The sequence below is a fragment of the Cryptomeria japonica genome, chromosome 11 (assembly GCF_030272615.1).
Source record: "Cryptomeria japonica chromosome 11, Sugi_1.0, whole genome shotgun sequence".
NCBI lineage: Eukaryota > Viridiplantae > Streptophyta > Pinopsida > Cupressales > Cupressaceae > Cryptomeria > Cryptomeria japonica.
In genome coordinates this window covers 440,325,556-440,336,740 of record NC_081415.1, presented here as the reverse complement: position 1 = coordinate 440,336,740, position 11,185 = coordinate 440,325,556, and the positions used below count along the sequence as shown (strand labels likewise).

Genomic DNA, 11,185 nt, shown 5'->3' with positions numbered 1-11,185 from the left:
AAGAGGTTCTTGTACCTTCAAAAACACAAACAACCGGATACTCATGAAAACATAAGGCCCATTTAAATAAGTTTGAGACTCTTATAACTTGGCTAAATAATAGAGACATAAGAGCAAAGGCTAACACACAAAGCGTACTTTGATCATAGAGGACCTATAAAAGATCACCATGAGTTAAATAGAAAAAAAATGACAACTAAAGGAAAAAGGACTCAACCTAATTTTCAATTTTCAGATTTTGTAGAGCTAAATTCAAACAACTCCATTACAACCATTCCAACAATGACTAAAAACACATCACTCTCTTATAAATCCATCAAATTAAAAAAAAAAAAATAACACCCTCAATAAAATGTAAAAAATATTGAATCAAAATTCATTTAAATGTATGAACATGTATAATATTTACATCATCTCACTCAACCATGTGAATATCCAACCATTATACGGATACAAAAACTATATACACAATATATCCAACCTTTTGTAGACTCGCATCACAAAACCTATCAAGTGGGTGTTCACACCATGCTACCCACTCTCAAGTGCAGTCCAATCTGTTCACTCCCAATTGTGCGCTATGAAGCAAGTCAAATAGAGTAAGTAAACTGATTAGTTACACTCAAAACCACTATCACATGCAAGAATCTCAAACGAGTATCCATTGATCACAAACAAGCTAATTTGTAGCAGCATAATGGGGAGTTTTAAAATTTCTATATGCTACACCAAAATGTATTGTAATAAAAGAATGCATTTTGTGATGGATAAATAAAAGCCAATTTCATGTTTTGAAAGGCATTTAGCCTGATTAGCTAGAACAGTAAATACATTAAAAAACCTTTCAAATTGAAAAAAAAATTCAATCTATAAGCCAATTTTATAGTTCTTGAGAATAGCATCTTAAAGTCTTCCAATCGCACGAGAATCAAATGTTTAATCTAGAATTGTTTACTTACTATTATAGACGAACAAGGACGTTGTTTAAGCAATTTGTTGGCCAATCCATTAAAAGTCATAGGCAAGCTAACAAATTACATCAAAAAATATAAGCAGTAGCTGTTTGTTTCCACAGCCATATACATATAAAACTAAAAAGGAATCTGATATGTGACAAAGGAGAGGAAACAAAGAAACCAACGTAAACATATACACAACCTACATAAAACCAGTTTGAACTTGGACACATATTTCTATTTTATCAATATTAATGCTATGTATTGTCTTTTACGAAATTCCCTACACGAGCAATCCATTCTTAATGCTATTCTGCTTTTAAAGCACATAGCAATTATATTGATCACCATACTTGCAACGTCACTATTGTCATGTCACCATAAAACATTACTGTGCAACTTGGCCCATTTGTGCACACCTTCTAAATCATTTTTATATAATCAAAGTATCTTTATGGCAAGGTGTGGGCTATGATTTATCAAAATATAACTGCTAATTTGCTTGTATGTGCCTCACTTGTAACCACCACTACTGCATTGGTTGCACAATTGTTTATGCTCCACTCAAAACCTTTTGCCTTTCTTGCTAAATATACCCGTAACAATAGCAAAACTTTTTTGACTAGCATCTGGAATCTGCACATTAGCAATCAGTTGTTCAAGTGCTTCGATCATCCCACTCACTACATTTGTGTTACCCTGTTTCATGTCAAAAATTTCAAAGAGAAGTTCCAGAACAAAAACTCTTGAAAAGAATCAAAACTTCAAACACCACAATATGATGCCACAATGGCAACTCAAGATTTGTAATTTTTACAAGGCATGCTTGGAAAAATATTTTCTTTTATAGGAGCAGTGATTGAAGAAAAATACCCAATGCTTCCACAAGCATCGGAATGATAGCTTCCGTGCCTAGCTTGGTTTCAACTTTTTGGACAAAACAAAGACAAGGAATTTCACATATAGCATTGAATTCCTTTTAAATAATATTCGTCAAAGTAAAACCTACCATACCTGCTTCACTTGCAAATTCTAGAAGACGTTCACTACCACCTTTCTCATCAAAGAAGTCCCCATTAATGCGTTCTCCATGTATAATCTATATTTCAGAAATATCCCCTACCTCTAAATTATTTAATCAACTTCATTTGTTAGTGTCACTACTCCCAGCAACTCTTCAACTACTAATTTGATTGTATGTGCCTCACTTGTAACCATCACTACTGCATTAGTTGCATTATCGTCCATGCTCCACTCAACACCTTTATCTTTTCTTGCTGAACATACCATTAACAATAACAAAACTCTTTTCACTAGCATCTGGAATCTGCACATTAGCAATCAGTTTCCCAAGTGCTTTGATCATCCCAGTCACTACATTTGTGTTACCCTGTTTAATGTCAAAAAAATTCAAAGAGAAGTTGCAGAACAAAAACTCTTCAAAACTTCAAACACCACAATATGATGCCACAATGGCAACTCAAGATTTTGTAATTTTAACCAGCATGCTTGGAAAATAAAATAAAATTTCAGTTCAAGATTTCAAGTTGGCCAATTGTTTACCCATATCGTTTAGATTAAGTAAACCTGTAGCCAATATGTTCATAAAATAATCCCTTAATTTCATAATTTCTCACAGTTTTGTGGGTATTAGCAAAATAAATGCTAGGATCAAAGCATTATGCAGAAATGGGAATAATGTGAAAATAACAATATTTCTATAAGAATTCTCACAATCACCATCCTTGGTCAAAGTCTTGTATCCCACATCTCCAAGGATAACAATTCCCAAAGCAATTTGCTTGAAGATTCTTTTGCATAACGAGCCACTGTGCTTTCTTACTAGAGGATGCCATAAAAGCTTTATTCTTTATTCCAAACATGGCACAGAGGACAAACCCTCCACCATTAGATAAAACTATAATAGCAGAAGAATCCACAAATTCGGTCTCCATTATTTACTTTTAGGTTTCCTACAAGTGTTGAAATGGTATCCAATAAAAAATACTTGACAAAGAGGGGTGTGGTTGTACGCTTCTTCTAAGGTGTTCGCATCTGCAAATGCTCTAAATTCCAAAGAGTATGCAATACTCCGACTGTGGGTTTTAATCTGCGCATCGCCAAGAGTGGGTTTCTCCTTTGAGTTGAATCGACCATAAGTATGATGCCACATATTTTACTAAACAATCCGTTCACATCCCTTTGTCGATAAAGATTTAACAGAACATTTTGTATATAGATTTAGCAGAGCATTTTGTCAAACAGTTGGCGGCAATCTGTAGCTGCACAACCTTCTTTATACGAAAGATCACACAATTCTTGTGTACCTTACCTTGACTGGTTACATTTGTCTGTTTCAACAATCCACGACCTTTCAACTGCCTGATCGATGCTTTTGAGGCATTATAAGAAACATTTCATGTGACTTATCTATGTAAGCTGGCTGTTGCAATCAGTACGGCGTGTCTTTCCCTTCTGGAATTTTACCAAACAATTCGAGTGCCCTACTTACAACTTAATATCTGTAGAAATAATTTATAGAATTCATTTGGTTCACATCTTGGTTTGCTGCACTCATATCATTCACTCTCTTTCAATTTTGGTGTGGAGATTACTAGGCAGTGAGGATTCTGGTTGTGGAATTTTACTTTTGCATCTTTCAAAACATCTCTGGATTCCCTTCCTTTGACAGTGCTTTATATTTCCCTTTGTTCAAATTCTAGTTTAAGTGATTTCAAATTTAAACTTTTAAAATTTATTAAAAAGTTTTAATAAAAAGATGCTTATGATTGTGTTTTATGATAATCCATATGTTGCGAGACAGTGGTGGGGAGGTGGAGTTAGTAGTAGATTATGTGTATATCTAAATGGGCAACAAAGTCATTAAGTTCATCATAAACATGTGATAATTGAAGTCAATAGTGATACCTTAACGAGGATATCACAAAAAAATATCTTTCAAAATGTATAGACAAACTAGGTGCTACTCATACATTCATAAGGACAACAAATGTTTATAAAGTGTTAGATAAGTTTACCTAGTAATCTATGAGCATATCTATACATTTCTTTTATTTTTTTTGAGAACATAGCTTACAAAAGTTTTGTAAGGATTTTACAATCACTTGGATGCTCAACTTATAAAAAACACATTTAGAAATGCACACCAAACATAAGGAGAATCTCAATCAAGATCAATTTTGTCTTTAATCATTCTCTTCAAAGGTTACAAGTATTTATTACAAGTCTAAGAAAAAACTAGAGCATTACAATATCAAAAGGATTTACATTTAGAGTTAGATACTAAAAGCCCTAAGGTTCTACTGAGCATGTTTCTTTCATTGTCATGCTTCCTTCTTTTCTCCCCTTTTTACATCCTCTTCAAATGAACTCTTTTGGGTCCTTAATACCCTTAGGGAAGAGCTTGAAATCTACATTAAATTGCATAACCCATGATTGGTATGTTGTATAGAATACCCATACCTATTGGGCATGTTTTCCCTTGAATCATGCCTAAAATCTAAGTGTGCCTAAATAAATCTGCAAGGCAAGGAGGAATGTTCTTCTATGATCTACAAAATATCCTCTACATTAATGACATTGTTGGGTTTCATGTCCAAGCCAAGAAAGGGCTCATAAAATCCACTAGAAATGTGGTCAGGAGATGACATGAGAACTATTGGGATTTGAAACCCTAACCGCCACATTAATGGTTGCATGGACATCATTATATTTTTTTATTGCTAGAAGTGCATGCAAATTAATGATACCAAATTTTGACAATCCATAATGTTGATCGAAGTGTTGCTTTTTGGATTTTTCTCCTTCATCTCTCTTGTATCCTAACAATGGATCATAGAGTTGATTTGAAACATTAGGGCAAAAAATCTAACATAATATAATCCAAAAACAACATTTAGATCTATGCATGCATATTCATGGTTTTATGATGAATACTTGTTTCTTCTTAGGAAAAAATCTAATTGTGAAGATGTAAGGTCAAATTAGATCATAAATGGTGACCTAGGTCATGTGGGGAGGTAGGTGGGAGCGAATAGTATGAAATGCAATATTTTTCAAGAGTTTCAAGGGTGGGGGTTGGGCACACCTCATGACACCTCCGATTGTTCTAGGGTGTCAAGGATTGAGGATAATTCATGCTTTATTCTTTAGGAAAATAGGTATGGGGATCACCTCAACTTTTACTTTTAAAGGGAAAATAAAGGAAGTTATGAGAGTCAAGGATTAGAGGTACTAAGGAATTCACCCCTTAAGATATGCAAATTGGGGTAAGTTCAAGTTTGCAATCCTAATGAGGTAACATAGTGAAAAGTGTTGGGGAATATTGTACAATAGGAGCATTCTTGCACCTCTAACTCTAATAAAATATCTAGAAGGAAATATTAGAAGAAGGATTTGGGATACCAAAGAAAAGATATTTGGGTGAAGGGATGGTTGAAACTCTAACTTTGAAAGACAACTTAGTGAAAATGATAGGGAAGTTAGGGTTCAAAGGGAAAGCATGTAGGTAAGACAAAGTTTGAAAATTTGACAAAGGCAAGGGAAAAGAGTGAGGGTTGGAGGAAATGGACACTGAAAAGGAAAAAAGATGAAATTTTGACATGGAGAAGCAATGAAGGTATGGAATAGATGAAAGGTATGTTGGGATTGGTGTTAGGAAAATGGTGTCTCAACCTTGCAATAATAAAATGTTACTATTGATAAATGAGTGTCGGGGGTTGAATCAAGGTGTTATGTATAATTTAGCATTATAAATGTTGACCGTGTATCATTATGTCATAGATCTAACGATGGCTATTTTATGTGCTTGGATTGCCTTAGAAGGCAACCTTATTTTATCTTTGACTAGCTATATAATTGTATGTGTCTCACTTGTAACCATCACTGCTTCATTGGCTCAATTATTGTTTATGCTCCACTTAATACTTTTTCTTTTCTTGCCAAACATACTAGTAACAACAACAAAAAACTAGCATATGGAATTTGCACATTAGTAATTAGTTGCCCAAGTGTTTTGATCATCCCAGCCACTACATTTGTGTTGCCTTGTTTCATGTAAAGAATTTGAAAGAAAATTTGCGGAACAAAAACTCTTCAAAACTTCAAACACCACAATGTGATGCCACAATGGCAAGTCAAGATTTGTAATTTTAACCAACATGCTTAGAAAGTACTTTCATTTTTTAATCCAATTTCTTTTTAATCATCATTTAATATTTACCTATATAATTTAGATTAACTAAACCTGTAGCCAATATTTTCATATGAATAATTCCTTAATTTCATAATCTCCCAAAAACAATCCCTTAATTGCATAATCTCCCATAGTTTTATGAGGTATGAATAAAACACCTACTAAGATCAAACATTCTGTAGAAATGGGAACAACAATATTTCTATCAAAACTCACACAATCACCATCCTTGGTCAAAATATTGTATCCCCACATCTCCAAGGATAACAATTCCCAAAGTAATTGGCTTGAAAATTCTTTTGCATAATGAGCCACTATGTTTTAGACTAGAGGATGCCATGAAAGCTTTACTCTTTATTCCAAACATGGGACTTAGGACAAACACTCCACCATCTTCACGTACCTTTCCATTTGCATTAGATAAAACTATAAGAGCGGGTGAATCCACAACAATTCGTATCTCCACTATTTACTTTTAGGTTTCCTACAAGTATTAAAATGGTATCCATAGGGAGGAACCTATATAGGCCTCTCTCTTTAGAGCCTTGGCGTCCACACGCCACAGATATGCCCAACAAGAGTACTTAGTTTCCTATCAACAAGATAGGGCTTCTTGTTTTAATTATACTATGAATTCATCAATTCATATAGCAGCCCTAATAATTTGGACAAATTTATAAAATAAGAGCTTTGCCTCAATCTTTGGGTTCTCTACTGCCCAACAATTTTTATCACTTCAAAGAAAATATTTTTTATGTTTTTTCATTTTATCGATTTAGAGTAACTAAAAATGGTACAGGAAAAAAATGCATCTAGATTTTTTGGTTTGTTGATCACCTAGTTTAGTACCATCAATGTGATTTCTCAATCGATTCTTTTATAATTTTTAGAAAACTCAAATTTATTTTTTGGTTTGATCCATTTGAACTTACTTATTTTCACAAAATAAATAGCTACAACTATGTCTCAAAAGATAATTTGTGTTAAGTTTAGTTTGATTGTTTATCAACATAATAATTGAGTAATGACAAGGACTTCTGCGATGCTGCCTGATGTTGCCCTAAGGCCGACTACTGTTGTCGTCCAGCCTTCTGTTCAACCGACTATTGTTGTTGTCCAGCCTCCTCTTCACCCGACTGTTGCATCCCCTGGCGTGGCTGTTGTGTGTGCTGCGAATGGGGGCTCTGCGAAGGTTTCTGTCCGTGCCTTGGTGGGGGGGCCCGGGGGGTTCTTCGCCTCTCGCTTCAACTGCTCGAATGCAATCTTCCGTGCGGGCCTTACCCTCTTCGGGGGTGAATGTTGGAATTGCTCCGCCTCCTGGGGGTACCCTTGCTGGTGTGAAGTTGAAGGTTGCTCCTGTGGCTGATCCTTGCAGGCCCAAGATCGATATGGAGGACGGTGATCCAGTGCATTCGACACCCTCTAATACAGATCGAGTTGCCCGTGGCTTGGGGTCTTTGGCTATTACCGTGTGCAAACCCTTGGCTTTCAGGGTGTCTGTTGATACTGAAAAGGAGATCATCTGCAACTCCTCTGTGTTTGAATCTCATGGTTTGATTTGCAGGTTTCGAAGCTTTTGGCCAAGCCTTCCTCAGCTGCACACTTGGATTTCACAAAGCTGGGAACCGATCTTAAAGGGTTTAGTTAACATTTTTCCTTTAGCCAAGGGTTTTTTCATTGCTAAATTTGAATATGCAGAGGATAGATCAAAAATTTTATGTATTAATCCTTTCAGCTGGGAGGACAAATTTGTTTTGATGGTTAAACCCTGGTTCTTGGGTTTTAACCCATCTACTGATTCATTTAATGAGATTCCTATTTGGGTTAGGCTCCCTAACCTTCCCCTTCATCTATGGACGGACTCTCTGCTAGAGGAAGTGGGGGAGGCTTTAGGCGAATTCCTAATGATTGATAAGGATTCTTACCAAATTTATCATTCTACTTATGCTTGGATTTTGGTTAACATTGATGTTTCTAAAGGGCTTCCAACTAAGATAGAGATTGAATCTTCCTTGGGATCTTGGGTCCAACCACTCGACTTTGAGGGTATCCCCTTTAGATGTCGAAAGTGCTTCCAGACTAGACATGTTGTTGCACGGTGTGAAACAGATAAAAAAAAAAAGATCTGCTTCTTGGTGGAAGGGTGCTACCTCTAAACACTATTTTATTAAAAAGAAAAGCTTCTCCCAGGTGGTTGCACAGGTTCCTCAGGCTGATGGTATTGCGCCTCTGGTTGTTGTCTCTGTTTCTGGTGTAGCTTTGCCTCAGGAGTGTGTGGATGCTTGCGGTGGCATCCTAATTGATCGTTTGAAGAATGTTGGATCTTCTTCTTTGGTGGATGACCTTCCCGCTTCCCAGATTGATGCTGGATCTTTGGCTTATTCTTCAATTTCTGTTGTCCCTGCCTCTCTGGATACTGGCTATGTTCCTCCTGGTGATGGGAGGTCCTCTATTCTGGACCCATCCTCTTGGAAAAAGGTTGTTGCTAAGGTTGAGGAGGGATGGATTACTATTAAAAGTAAAAAATCTAAATCGTCCCAGTCCTCTTTTGATATGACCCTTCGATCCCACAAGGGTAGGTCAAATTCTTGATTCGTCCTGGTTGGGTTGGGGCTGCTGGTCTTTTGCAGCCCGCTGGTTTTTGTTGGGGGTCCTTCTTGTGTTGTACCCCATCTTTTGTTTGACTGTGTCGAGTCTCATTTGTGTTCTGTTTCTTTGAGTGGACTTTCAAGTTTATCTTTCGGGTTGGGTTGCAGGTCCTTCCAAAACCTGTCTTGTATTGGGTTTCGGGTCCCTTAAAACTTGATTTTCCTTAATCAAAAACATAATAATTGAGTAATGGGTTTTTTCTATATGAGTTTGTTGAGGTTTTTTTTTATCAACATAAGAATTGAGTAATGGGTTTTTTCTATATGAGTTTGTTGAGTTTTTTTTTTTACAATGTATTAATTCTTAACATTTAACTGGATCATCTTGGTCTCTAAAAATTGAATGGCGTCCAAGCCCTCCTCTATTTGGGACTGGGGAATTGCCAGATGCTAGAACCTCCCCCCCTCGTTCTCCCTTGTTGACTCCTCTAAGAGACTTCTAAGACAATGCACGAGTTGGTTCCCCCCGACTACTAATTTTAAATTGAATTTTGATGGGGCTGCCAGGGGGGGCCTTGCTACTGGCGGTGGGGTGATCAAATCGCACCTAGGGGCCCTCGTTGCTGCTTATGCGGGCAACCTAAATGGTCATTCCTCTAATCATGTTGAAGTGATGGCCTTAGCTTGGGGAATTCGCATTGCCCTCTCCATGGGAATCAAAATTATGGACATTGAGGGGGACTCCATGCTCATCATTAGTGTTGTCAAAGGAAGGAATAAGCTTAATTGGTCAATTGAGGGAACTATCAGGGACACCTTGAGGCTCATCTCCGGGCTTGACTCGTTCAGAGTGATGCATATCTACAGGGAAGGCAATCGTGTGGCGGATGCCATGGCTGCCATTGGCCTAAACCTCTCAGGGCTCAGATGTTGGAGGAGTCTCAAATCTCTCCCAAACCATGTCAACTTCCTCCTCCAAGAAGAGAAATCTAGAATCCTCACTAATGATTGAGTGGCTTCTAAATGCTTCCCTCCCCCTCCTATTTTCCCTTGGGATTATCTGGCGGTGGTGGTTTCATAATTCAAATAACGGGAATATTCCTCAGATCCCTTCTGATGAGGTGGCGACTTGTTCGGCTTAGCTGGTGATGATGCACGTGTTGCTGTGCTGGCACTTCACTTGGCCTTGCAAAGCCATGATGAAGTACGACAAGTTTGGAAATGTGTTGGTTGTCACCAATTTTTGATGGCGCTTAATGCCTCGTTTCCAGCAAATCATTACTAAAAGTGACTTCTTGTTTTCCCATGAGCCCAACTTTATTTCTCATTTTTTGAAACTGGGCTCGCACATTCCCCATTTATTGAAGCTGGGCTTGTACATTCACCATTTTCTCTGCTGGGATAGCTTCTCGAAGAATCCCTGCATTTCCCTGTGTTTCATGACTAAGGAAGCTTTGTTGGCAGACAAAATGGGGGCCAACAGAGTGAGATATGAACCGGATAACCCAGATGATTTTTAAAATGACCCTCTTGTTTGGAATTTCTATGTTGAAGGTGGAATTGTTGATTTTCTGGATTGCCTGAAGGGCTATGACGAGCAGCTCTCGGTTGCTTTCGCCTCCTCCTGGTCTGGAAGGTGGGTCTCGGTTGGCGACATTACCTTTGATGTCTCCGAGGAGACTATTGCCCAAGCTATCAAGCTGACCCTGGATGGCCGCCACTGGAAGCGCACTAGTCATGTGGTTGACAGTGAGGGTTTGAAACAGTTCTTCCGTAACCATGAGGAACCTGTCAAGCTGCAAGGTGGGTTTGTGTGGGAGGAGCTCAAGCATCCATGCAACATGATCCGCCTCATGATCATGAAATACTTCACCCTCGAAGGCAGGTATAAGGTATTCTACTACTACCATTTGCCCCTCCTCAATCACTTCCGCACTAATGATTTGCTTTGCTTGTCGTTTTATTTACTGCACTCCTTGGAGAGCTTTGTTAAGGACACTATGGACCCCAAGCATGGGGATAAACCTCCTTTCCTCCTCCACTAGGGTCTTATATACAGGTTGTGTAAATTCCATGAGGCCCTCTATGCCCCAAGGAATCTCTCGCTCTCTCAGCCCCCCATGCCGACTCCCCAGCAGCTCGCGGCCCTGTCTTTGTCTTTCCCTAGATTCTTCCAATTTCCCCAGGAGGGATTTGCAATGGCCACCATGTCCCTTCCTGCCTATGCCTCGACTGTTTCTCTATCGGTGGCCTCCCCTAGTTTAACTCTCCCTGCCTCCCCCACTGTTTCTCTCTCTCTGGCCAAGGGTAAGAGTAAAACCCCTGCTAAACGCAAACGCATTGTCTATGACGACAATTCTTCCTTTGAAGATGTTGACAATGATAACCCCTCCCTGGATTCGGAGGTTAAGAGGAGATCCTCTAGA

At 38.1% G+C, this 11,185-nt stretch overlaps 1 long non-coding RNA gene across 1 annotated transcript; it reads right to left on the bottom strand.

The window, feature by feature from the left end:
- Positions 1-1,188: 1,188 nt before the first annotated feature.
- LOC131041386 (uncharacterized) lies at positions 1,189-3,655 on the bottom strand. Its single transcript, XR_009105016.2, has 2 exons — positions 1,971-3,655; positions 1,189-1,655 (listed from the first exon to the last, which is right to left on the bottom strand). It is a non-coding gene; the product is annotated as an uncharacterized LOC131041386 (long non-coding RNA).
- Between the last annotated feature and the right edge of the window lie 7,530 nt (positions 3,656-11,185).